Source organism: Eptatretus burgeri, chromosome 7 (assembly GCF_056783735.1).
Source record: "Eptatretus burgeri isolate ZD-2024b chromosome 7, Ebu_testis_v1, whole genome shotgun sequence".
NCBI lineage: Eukaryota > Metazoa > Chordata > Myxini > Myxiniformes > Myxinidae > Eptatretus > Eptatretus burgeri.
The window spans coordinates 79684874-79697373 of record NC_140967.1 but is presented as its reverse complement, the minus strand read 5'-3'; positions in this window follow the sequence as shown (position 1 = coordinate 79697373).

Here is a 12500-nt window from a genome sequence, read left to right as displayed (position 1 = left end):
GATGTTTAAAACTGAAACTACTGATCTAAAGATGGGAAACCAGAATGAAATGCTGTGAGAAATACTGAATGGAAATTGCCAAAAGGCAAACCTATGGGGAGTATTGAAAGAGGAGGCAGGTTGGAGACTGAAGAAATGATGTGGAGAGGGATAGGTGCCTGTATGTGGTCATTTGGCATGGAAAGAACTTTGGTGATATTCTTTCAGGCGGTAGGCCCAAAACATGCCTAAATTTGTTTCCCAGCCGAACTTTCGTAATATCACCCTCACTCCCAAGCAGTACTTCGAAGGTACAACAAGCATGGATTGAAAACTTTCGTTGGAAGAATGAAGCGAGGTTGTTGAAGTTACCAGCTCCACCGACTGCGATATCTGCACACTGAATATTTATACTGAATTCCCGTTTCTACCTGTACACACTTCAAAAAATTACTAATTTGAGGTCAGCCATCGACGAACCTATGAGCCATCTTCGAAGACAGGTATCCTATATATATATATATATATATATATATATATATATATATATATATATATATATATATATATATATATATATATATATATATATATATATATATATATATATATATATATATATATATATATATATATTGTTTCGGCTGTGGAAATTCGCAATACATCATAAAGATTAGCTATGCCGGCCGGTAAGTGAGTGTTCAGATAGGTCCCCACCATTGTTTAATGGGAATTCTTCATGTTCACCGGGTTGCGACTCTGAGATAGCCGTTTTTCTTTTTTCTATTGTTATTTTGAACAAACAACAAGCCGCGTTGAAAACCGTCGAACGCAAAAGGAAACCAGAGGAGTTCCGATTTCCCTGTTTCCCGCCTGTTTCTCCAAGGAGTGTGACGGAGACAGGGGGAGGGCAGCTCGCCACCGATTGGTGGATGAACAGCGTGAGGCGGTCGGGGTGAGGGAACGCCCCTTTTCGGGAACCTTCTCGAAGGAAGGTGGATCCGAAAACGGGGAGGAGCGAAGGGCGGAGCCCTGCGCTATATAAGGCGGACCGCGCGCGAGGCTCACTCTCTCTGTCAGGGTCGTGTTGGATTCTACTCGCTCTCTTGGTGGACGTCATCCTCTCACTTCATCTTCGAGCTCTCTCTTGGTGGTCGAGGTCGGGCTCTCTCGTCTTGGCGTTGGGCGACCTGTCGGTGAAGGCGCGGGCCGGTGGCGAGTCCGGGCAACGCCTCAGAGACGCAGACGGGAGGTGCGGCCCTGCCGGCTGTGTGGTGCGAATCTGCACATCTGGCGAGGGATGCCGGAGAGAACTCACCGACCACGTCATCGCAAAGGCCCGAGAGCAAGCGCGGCTACGCGAACTACCATGGGAACAAGGCGTCGCGACCTGCCCACCGTCACACCTCGAGGGGGCAGGTAACCAGCATGGTCTCGCGAGCCTTTTTGGTCATCCACGGCCCACGACCATAAAGGCTTACGAACCCCGTCTACCTGCCTATGGGGAGGGTTTTCCTGTTGTTTTTGTAAGCATGCTGTGGCGCCGTGTCCTGTTAACTAACAACTGTTGAGTGCATGTACATTCTCATTGTAGTCGGTTGTATTGCTTTCTATTTGCCTTGCTTGTATATTGCATGATTCCTTGTTGCTTGTGTTATATGTGCAATAAATGTGCTTGTGAAATGTTTCCCGTTTGTTGCGTCCTTCCCCTCTTTTGAAAGTGCCATCTTGAATCGTGGAATGATTGGTAGTGGGTTTTAAACACCCGATAAATAATCTGAACCGTGGAGGTTGGCGATAACACCGCTCGGTTATCCCTGTAGTACGGAACGAACCGCTTAAGCCGTTCGTGTCCTAAGCCGACCTGCGGCGTGGTGCAACCCCTCGGTAGGTTACCCACGCGGGTATTTAGATATATCGACATTCGGCGATTCACCCTATTTCACGCGGGTAGAATGCGGACTGGGTTGTGGTGAGGTTAAACCCCCACCCGTGACTGGCTCCTGGCGGTAGTTCCAGGAGGGTCACGACTAAATTGTCCGTCCGATGGGCGACGCGGCTGCCATTAGAGGTACGCGGCCGATCGCACGTCAGGTGGGCCAGAATTCGTAACACTGGTGTCAGAAGTGGGATTCAAATCCATCCCACCTCCAACTAAATTCACGGGAATCGGTTCAGGGGTGAGTGGAGCGACCCTCGATTCCCACCAAACCATGAGCGATTTAAAAATTAATTCCACGAAATAAGATTGCTTTTCAAGGCGAACGGGTGCCGGGTGGATTAGATATGTGTTATAATGTAGAATCCATGGCCCGGGATGGTTCTGTTTTTGAACTCGCCGCTGATGTTAATCCACGGGTGAGCTCAACCCCATATACTGAGCACGGACTTTGCCGGCAAACTGAGTCGCACAACAGCAGCGCGATCGCACCTCAGCGCAACATGGAGCAGGCTGCTATTAATGCCACAGGGCCACTTGACACGAGCCAGCAAGTAACAATTTTGCTGGCAGAAATAAATAAAAAAATGCGCGTGATTTGATGGATTGCATGGATGCGCACACGAAGGCATTCAGGAGCGATATGCAAAGCCTGCAGGCGGTATTAATGGCATTTTCGTGCAACAAAGCGTGGACAACGGTGTGCAAAATGGCGGCACCACGTGGCAGCTCGACCGAACCGACAAGGGGGAGTGTGAACTGTCGGCCCCGCGGTGGAGGACAAAATAAGATGGGAGATAGACCGAGTCAAGAATGAATTTAATAAAACGGAGAAAACAGAGACGAAGATCCAGGAAGAAACTAATATACATGAGGTGACTGAGTTGGCAGAGACACGGGAAACAGAGGGTGAATTAGACGGGGTTGACGAACACACACACACACACACACACACACACACACACACACACACACACACACACACACACACGTAGCGAGGCTTAATGGGGGTATCCTGGCAGAATGTTTTGTGACCCGGTGTGAGCAGCTGGATAGCCTCCTTCGGGAACGGAGGGAGACGCTATTCTCCCTTGAAGCTGATCACGACCAGGTGGGTTCGGTTGTGTCAAGCGAGTTAGAGGGGGCGACTGCTGTGGACGGGTGCACGCGAGGATTGGGGGGTATGAAGGCCCCCGGGAACCCTTGAGGTGGCACGATTCCCCAGTGTGATTGTCTCGGTGTGCATGGTTGCGAGGGTGCCAAAATGCGTGCTTCCCAGCATGCCGTGCGTGAGTAAAGGGGTGTGTGTGACAGAGGCCCGGGGTATGAGTGAAACCCCCTGTGCGAGTGGAAGGCCGTGTGTGAGTGGAACCACGCGTGCGAGGGAAATGGTGTGCGTGAATGGCCGAGTGTGAGAGGGACAGCGTGTGTGAGGTCGCTGTACGTGAGGGAGATGACGGTGGGCATGAGGGAGCACGCAGCAGCATCTCCGAGAGTGAGTGTAATTGTGAGGTGTGTGAGTCTCGTGACACGCGGGAGTTTGAGCGCATGGAGGGAATGGAGACGACGACGACGGCGACAGGTGAAGGACAAAGGCCGGGTAGCGGCCGTAGTTGCATTGGGGACCGTGCTGGGTTTGCACGGCGGTGAACGCGAGGTTCGGGCCGTTGCTCCGCACGAGACCGCCACGTGCGCGCCTGCGGGAGTGAAACCCCGTCCGGAAACGCCCACGGTGAATGTTGCCGATCCCGCGACGGACAAAAGGTAGGCTGGACAACGGATTTTGACCGGATGGGTTCTCCACGCGAGCGTGTGTAAAGCTCCGACGGGCAGAGCACATGTGTTCGTGTGGGGAACCCATCGAAACGCGAGCCTTGTTTTTTGAATGCGCAGGGTTACGTCATGGCTGCAGGTTGGGTTGGAATCCGGCAGGAAGGGTATCCTTGCCGGATGGTACCATCCAAGAAAGACGAGGTGCGCAAACAGCTGCCATGACGTCACGCCGAAAGGTGCGCGGTTGTGAGTTGCCGCGCTGGTGGTGCGCATTTATTTATTAAAAAAAAAAAAACAAGCCTCGCTTCGGGTGAACAGGATTCCTGGGCAAAGGGTGGGAGACCCCTTGGTCGGGCAAAGGATGGAACGAGTTAGGGGGAAGGGTTAGTGATAGCTTGACCAGCTCCATGGGGCCGGGATAAGTACTCATGGAGCCCGTGGAATGGATTAGTTAGAGGGATTGTAGTTGAGATTTAGTTTGGGAAAATGATTTTTGAGGATTTTGAAGATAGTGACAGACTTTGGATGTGTAGAGGGGACGTAGCTTAGCTACGTAGGTTAAATGGAATGTGCTGTAGTTTAAGGGACGACGTGGGAGCACGAGGTCGTTAGGGGATGGAGTGAGCAGGATGGCAGAATTCAGCGGTGTGTGTTGAAGAGCGGGGATGGAAACATGATGAGTGAGTGAGGCCAGCGGGTCTGTATGTATGGAGTGATTCTGGAATGCATGGTGCGATGAGTGATTATGGGGAAGAGTGACTCCCACCCAAGGGACCCCGGGGTCAGTGTAATGTGAGTTAGGGGGTTAGTCAAATTGACAAAAATGGAGGTCGTTTTGTTGTTGGTGGGAAAGTAGGCTCGATACCCGTTTGGAGGGGTGCAGGAGCCCTGTTGACGGGCTGGGAGCGTGGCTGCGAAAGGTGAGTATCGCTGAGTGGATACCCCGAGCACCGGGCTAGTAGACCGTGGTAGGCCAAGGGCCCATGGGGGGGCTGGGATAGCGTAGTGGGCACGGGTGCGCTCGCATGATGCGGGGGCCCGGGGTGCCATTGGCCGCGTGGGCAGTGTCGTGGGCACGGGCACCCAGGGAAGGGGCACGGGAAGCCAGCCTGCCACGTGAGCATCGGTGGGGAGTCGCCAGGGAGGGCACTCCCCGGTGTTTAGGGAGCTGGTAGGCTCGGAGGCAGTGTAGTGCCCGGGGGTGCCATTATTGGAAAATCGGCAGAGGGTAGTTCCTGCCAAGGGAGCCACGCGTCCCAGCCGTGAGACTGTGTGAGGGCACGGGAGGAAAGTTAGAGGGCAAGGCCCAAAATTGTGAGGACACCAACATAGGCGATGGCAATCTTGGTTGTTAGAACCGATAGTTTAAGCGAGAGGCGCTTGTTGAAATCCCCGGGGTAGTTTAAGGTTAATAATGGTTGGAGTAGATTACGAAGTGTACCCCTAAACACCATCCATCCCTTCGCTCTTGTTATGGGCCGCTGGACCCACTTTGGGTAAAGATCGCTGAAATCTGAGGAGGCCATTCTGAGGCTTGAATTGGGCCTCGACACAGGACGCTTACTCTCCCTCATTCCCCTCCAGGAAGGGAACGTAGGGGTTGGGAGTAGGCTAGGAGATGATAGGTTAGCCGAACAAGGACAGTAAAGGGGGTTAGGGGACGATTTATGGTGGGAGGTATAGAAATTAAAATAAAAACAAAACAAAAAAAAAAGTTGGGGCTAAATTGGGTTTTACAAATTAAGGGAGTGGGTATGGACAGAGGCAGGCAAAGGCGATAGGTTGGGAGGGAGACGGGTAGGTAGGTCTGAGCCTGCCTTCTGAGTGGCCAGCACCACCGCACTCCCTCCATCAAACTGCACTGCACGGCAAGAGGCCGGCCAACTTCATCTGCTCGCTGTTTTGCTGCGAGGCCTGTACCAGCAGGTTCGTCTGCAGCTGTTTTCTGCAAGGCCTGTGCCGGTCGGATTGTCTGCCGGCTGTGTTTGCCTGCAACGTCCTTGTTCTGCAGGCTGTGTTTGCCTGCTCACCTTTGCCATGCCATGCCTGCTACCCGCGGTTCTTTTTGCCCTGTTCTGTGCTGCATTTTCCCCGCCCCCTGTTCATTACCATGTGCGCCAGGATCCTCGCGCAAACTGCAAGGACTGCCCTGTTGGCAACTACAACATGAGCCTGCAGTGGCGGCCTGTGCACCGGTTGACTTTTGTTTTACTCCCTGCAGAGTCCATTGATCCTGGGCCATGGAGTAGTGTAAAAATTGTAAGTTAAGGTGTTATGTACTGTAAATATGAGTGCGCCCCCGGCATGTATTTCAAAGTGCCGGAAATTTTATTTAAGTCGTCTGGATGAGTGTGTTTGTTTGTTAGTTACTCAGCCCTCAGGTTATTTATTTTGTACTTTTGTTTTACTCCCTGCAGAGTCCATTGATCCTGGGCCATGGAGTAGTGTAAAAATTGTAAGTTAAGGTGTTATGTACTGTAAATATGAGTGTGCCCCCGGCATGTATGTCATAGCGCTGGCAATTTTATTTTAGTCGTCCGGATGAGTTTGTTTGTTAGTTAGTTACTCAGCCCTCAGGTTATTTATTTTGGAGACATGAATACACTGAATGTCGCACTCAGGGATCTGAAGGTAAAACGTACTAGGGGAGAACTACACATGATGGCACACGAGAATTTGACGACTCGGGACGAGTCTGTAAAAAGGGGAGGGGGTAGTGTTACGGTTGTGGAAATTTGCAATACACCAGAAAGGTCCTCAGATGAGATATATCGATAAGTTCATGTGTAGTGAGCCCACACCCGTTGTTTAGAGGGAATATGTGTGATTCATTCGGGCTGCGACTCTTTGAGATAGCCGTTTTTCTTTTGCTGTCGTTATTTTGGACCATGCACCACCACAACAACCAAATCGCCACCCCAACCACGCCACCACTACAACAACCACCAACCCACGCCACCTCAACAACCACCGCGTTCTGACTCAGCGCACGGTTGCCAGAGGCCTGGCCTTCGACGAGGGAAAGCAGGTGGCCCCCGTTCCCCCCCCCTTCCCCGTACGAATGGCGCCGCCGCGGTGGTTTTCACCCTGCGAGGGAAGGGGAAGAATTCCACGGCGGTGCGAGCGTCACCAATTGGGCGGAAGACCCCTCCTTCTGGAAGTTTCCAGCATGTTCTGGAAGGAGGGGCGGGAGTTGAGAAGGGGCAGGGCTTTGTGAAAAAGGGGGGCGGAACATGAGCGAAACGCGCGCGGGTGGAGTTGAGAAGAGAGTTGAGCTTCGGCTGAAACGCGCGCGGGTGGAGTTGAGAAGAGAGTTGAGCTTCGGTTGAAACGCGCGCGGGTGGAGTTGAGAAGAGAGTCAAGCTTGTGATAAAGACGCGAGCGCGGGGTGGCTTGAAGTCTCGCTCTCTCGCTCTCTCGCTCTCTCGCTCTCTCGTGGAACTCGCCTGACTCGTGGAACTCGCCTCCGTCTGAAGTCATTGTTGGGTCGTCGCCGAGCTGTGTCGTCGTGGTCGAGTGTCTCTGCGTCGGTGTGGAACTCGCGGAGCCCGAGGAGCTCGTTGAAGTTGAGCTGTGTCGTCGTCGAGTCGGGTCGAGTCGGCAGTGGAGGACGGCGAAGGAGACTGAGCTCGGAGTTGAGGTCGTGGGAGGAGGACTCGACGGCCGCACCAAGGGAAGTCCTTTCTTTTCTTTGGGGTTTTGTGTAAATGTGTGTGTGGCGCCAGTCCGTAAAGTAGAAACTGATTAAGTGCTTGTACTTTGCCCTTTTATTTGGTATTAACTCTGCGTCGTTCTTGCTTTTGTTTCTTTTGTATTACTGCATGATTGTATGACTGTAAAATACGTGTTTCCGTGTGTCGGAATCAAATGTGCTTGGTAACTGTGACCCGTTTCGTTTCGTCCCTTTCCTTTCATTGAAAGTCCCATCTTGCATCACGTAAGGGATTGGTAGTGGGTTTAAACACCCGGTAAATAATCTGAACCGTCGAGGTCGACGATAACTCCACTCGGTTATCCCTGCAGTACGGAACGAACCGCTTAAGCGGTTCGTGTCCGGAGTCGACCTGTGGTGTGGTACAACCCCTCGGTAGGTTACCCGCGCGGGTACTTAGGTATATCGACATTCGGCGATTCACCCTATTTCGCGCGGGTAGAATGCGGACTGGGTTGTGGTGAGGTTAAACCCCCACCCTTGACTGGCTCCTGGCGGTAGTTCCAGGAGGGTCACGACTGAATTGTCCGTTCCGGTGGGCGACGTGTCGCGATTCGAGTTACGTGGCCGATCACACGCCGGACGGGCCAGAATTCGCAACAATATTTTAGAGGTCTTCAGATGATTCTAAGGGGACATTATTGAGTTGCTTTTGCAAAATTTTATTTCAGAGCAATTGATTTTGAACCGCTTCTTGTAAATCCCTAAAATGCAGGGTTTCGGGGGTAGGCGAAACCATAATAACTGTAGCTTTGGAGTGGATAGGGCAAATTTGATAATCTTCCACTAAAATTGTATGTCTATGTACCCTCTATTTTAATCACACTAGATTATGCAAATTATGTCCATATGTAGGTCACCAGAGGTCAAAAGGTCTCAAATTTTAGATGCTGCCAAAATCTTCTTTAGCACAACTTATTCTACAAAAACAAAGTCGTAAAAATGAACAAAAAGTTATATCAATTTCCAGAAATTATATTTTAGATGTCTTTAGGTAATGTTGAGGGCTTGGAAAGTAACCTCAGCATTTTGAGTTCTCAATCTTCTTCATCATCATCATCATCATCATCATCATCATCATCATCACAATCTGATTCAATATCAACTGTCATCTCTAGTTCATCCTCCTCATTTCGCTGGTTTTCGCAAGTTTGTAATTTACACATCGGCGTACATTTCAACCCATTGTCTACGCAGCCCCACTCTCCCTTTTTGCAAACTCGTTTGCACTGACAGGCCATCATTTCCAACACAGCTTCAGGTGCCGGAGTTCCGGCCATCCAGTCGATGGCAATTGAACTGCTATCTTCTTTTACCCATCCATTTCCCTCTGGATCAGGAATTTACTGATTTTGTCTCTAGGCTTCACTTCCAAATTCCTGCCTGGTAATTGGAATGGAGGGCATGCTTTGTTAGACTATCTTTACAAGGTGGAAAAAGGTTTGACTCTATTTCCCCTCTTTTGGCAAAGAACACCTCGTATCGGAGTTGATTTACCTGTACAGTTTTTGTGGACGATGCATACATGAGACATGTGAAATGTTGCAAGGTATCAAACATTTGATATGATATCTCCCATGCACTTCCAAGGTTGGAGAAGGCACATTGGAATTCACTGTTTGATCGCATTTTGTCCAGTGGTCCTGTTTTGCCTCGCCCAACGAAATAACTTAGTGTCACATCCAGTGCAAGCATGACAGCCGAGAAGTGCACCACATAGTTCATCTCCAAGGGATAACCTGAGTAGGGAAATATCCACAAATTGAGTACGTGTCTTTGTTCCCCTCTTTTGGTACAAGGTAGCTGGAATGTCCTTTGCAAAGGAAAGTAGTAGCACAAATACATCTGTGTCCTCAGAAATAACAATTACAGTTTGATATCCAGTGTCAGCGGCATGCTTCACATGAAGTATTAACCGTGTGTCTGCCTCTTCTTGAGAGGACTCAAGTTCACCCATTTCACAACTACCACCAATCAATATCTTGTCGCATCTTATGCCACATGTCACTCGAAGAACTTTGGCTTTAATCAGGCTCCTCTTGTTTTCAGTTTTCCAATCTACAACCAGAAAGAAACTCAAGTTTTGTCTTATTGTCAGCTTCTGATAAGAAGTTCCTCCATTTTTTTTAATTTTGTGTCCTGGCGCAATGCTGCTGAATTTGATGCCACTGCCTGATCCCCTTTTGAGCCTTTCTGCGTTCTTGATGGAGCTTTCCTTATACACGTCAAATACAACATCTATTCGTTGACTCATCGCACCTTCCCTCAAGACAACTTTCAGGACAGACGTTGAAACCTCAGCAAATGTGCTATTTTGCACATTTAACTTCTGCACAACGCTCATGCCATCGATAATGCATGCTGAGTTCTGTGGGAGGGTTTCTACAGGAAGTACGCTTTCCCCAATTTTCTTCATTAGTGCTGCTTTTTCAGTCTTCCTGAGCGAACCATCTTGATTTGCCAACGCCCATGGTAATGGGCCCAGTGGATGAGACAGAACCTCCTGCATGTCCAGCTCATGACCTTGTGCGATAACAATCATTCTGGCAAAAAGATTGCGATCTGCTCGAAGGATGACCTCTTTCCCTTTGCATTGCATTTTTTTTTTTGTACAAACATTTGCAAATGTCTTTAGCTTTTGCTTCTTAATAGTTGCATGGAAATCTACAGCATCCGGTGCCTCCTTTTCAAGACGATTAGTCTTGAATTTCTGGTATGCCTTTTCGCCAATGATTTGAGCAGTGAAAAGGTCCTTCTCAACATCTGCTGGGGCCAATGTGCCGGTAGAAATGGTCACGAGAGAGTCCTCTTCTGATCTGTAGGGATTTATTAAAGAGTTCTGAATAAGATCAGTGAGTGATTGGACGGCTGACTCGTCTTTTTTTCAATTCTATTTTTCTGCAAATCCGGATGGCTTGAAGTGGAGGAACGAGTCCCTAGCATTGCTCTTGGGCGATGAAGAAACATGCTGTGGTATTCGGCATTTACGTAATAACGACGAATTGCACCTGGGTTTAAGCTAAAGCCTCTTGTGCCACCTGACGTCTGGGTATCCTTATTTATTGTTTCTTCAATTGTTTGGTCCACTGGTATTTTGCCAAACGGATTATCAGCTCCTATTTGAACAGAAAATCCTCCGCTCATGAAGTATTCATACATTTCAGGATGATGAATATCTAACGACGACATTTGCGCAAAATAGAATGTCAAATATCTGGCATAGTTTAAACGGTCATACGCGAAACACCATGGGATCATGTCTCTGATTGAGGCCGGATGCAAAAGCCAATCCCCTTCTCTTGGTGCCTGCAACAAACCAAGCACAACCTCGACAATATCTAGATAAGATATCCAAAATGCTGATAGGCTGCCATTGTCATTCTTGAGGAAGGCACGGTACTGTTGGAAAAGGTGAATAATGCGAATGCATGAAGCATTAGACATGGCACCATCTAGTGTCTCATGGGATACATCACTGGCAAAGTCTTTTAGAACAGTTAAAGCTTCACTCAGACAATCATCTTCTCTTTGACCTAACCACTGTAAGAATCCATTCCACACAATTCTCATCAACGCTTCGTACATGAGTTCGTGCATTCGAACAGCGCGGTTGTACTTTCTGCCATTCAATACACCGCCAATGGAACCATCAGCAATAACTCCGGACTCTACACATACGTCCGTTAAACCTGCCTCTCCAAATCGTTTCCTTAGAATAGCCAACATTGTGCAAAATGTGTGAAAAACACCCATTCTGAGAACTATGCAACCAAATCTTTCTTGATGCTTCCAAACAATCTCCAAAGCTTCGGCATATAGTGCCTGGTCAAACACACAAACAATTTCAGATAGTTCCACGGATTCCATGATTTTGAGTGATTGATTCAGTACCTCATTTACCGTCGACAACTCTGTGGCTGGTGCATCAACTGTTGGGAGGTATGATATGGTATCCTGAACTACAACAATGTTGTCTCGGATTTTTATGTTAAATCCGGTCCAACTTCTCACATCCTGAGAATTAGTGTCAGAGAGACATGCCAAGACCCAAGCTATATTTTTTAGTGTGGCGCTATTTACAGCAGCTGTTGTATCTTGTTCAGTAGTAAAAATCAACTGTGGACCAACTCTCTTACCAGCAATATACAATTGTATTGTATCTGTCTCTGATGTAATGCTTCGATGTAAAATATGCATTCCAAGTGTTTAAATCACCATTGGGTGATTTGTTACTTTATTCTAGCAACATGACTTGCCCTATGGTCAATTTTGGGCAACCCCTAAAATTGGTGACCTTTTAACCTCTAGTGACCTGCATAATGAAATATTTTGCATAACCCTTCTTGATTTAGATAGAGGGTACATAGACAGACATTATGAGTGGTATATTGTTAAGATTGACCCATCCAGAGCGAAACTACAGTCATTTTAGTTTCCCCTACCCCCAAATTTTGGTCTTCAAAATATAGCGGTAGGGTGATGTTTGAGAGGTGAAAACTACCAGAAAGGTGCGAATTTCACACTGCTATCACCTCAATTCCTCATCAGTAGGTCCTAAACTATCAAAAAAACAAAGTGAGACTTTGCCACCAGAGATGGTACCCGTATCTGGTCTGGCCCATGGACTAATTGTAGCAGTTGGACTTTTTGACAAGGGATGAAGGAAAGGTCGAATTGAGGGCAGTCTGTTGAAATAGAAAAAGAGTCGTGAATTATGATACAGTAATGAGAACCACACGTGTGAAAGAGGAAGATGAAACATTACAAGAGATCGTTTTTATTATTATTATTATTATTATTATTATTTTAATTTTTTTCATAAAGATTGCATAAGGTTAGGTGAAGGTAAGGTTGAAGAAAAAAAATCGTGAGGTGAATGGTGAATTTGGATCGGCAAACACAGAGGGTAGAGACAATTCCAGCAGAAACACGTGGTTACGGGAGGTGTATCGTTGAAGTGAATTTTTTTTGTTCAATTTTTTTTTCATGAGGATTGCATAAGATTAGGAAAAGGAAAGCTTGAAGTAAAATCGTGGAGGTGTTTGGTGAATTTCGATCGGTAAACGCAGAGGGGAAACTGGTGGGTCAATGAAAAGT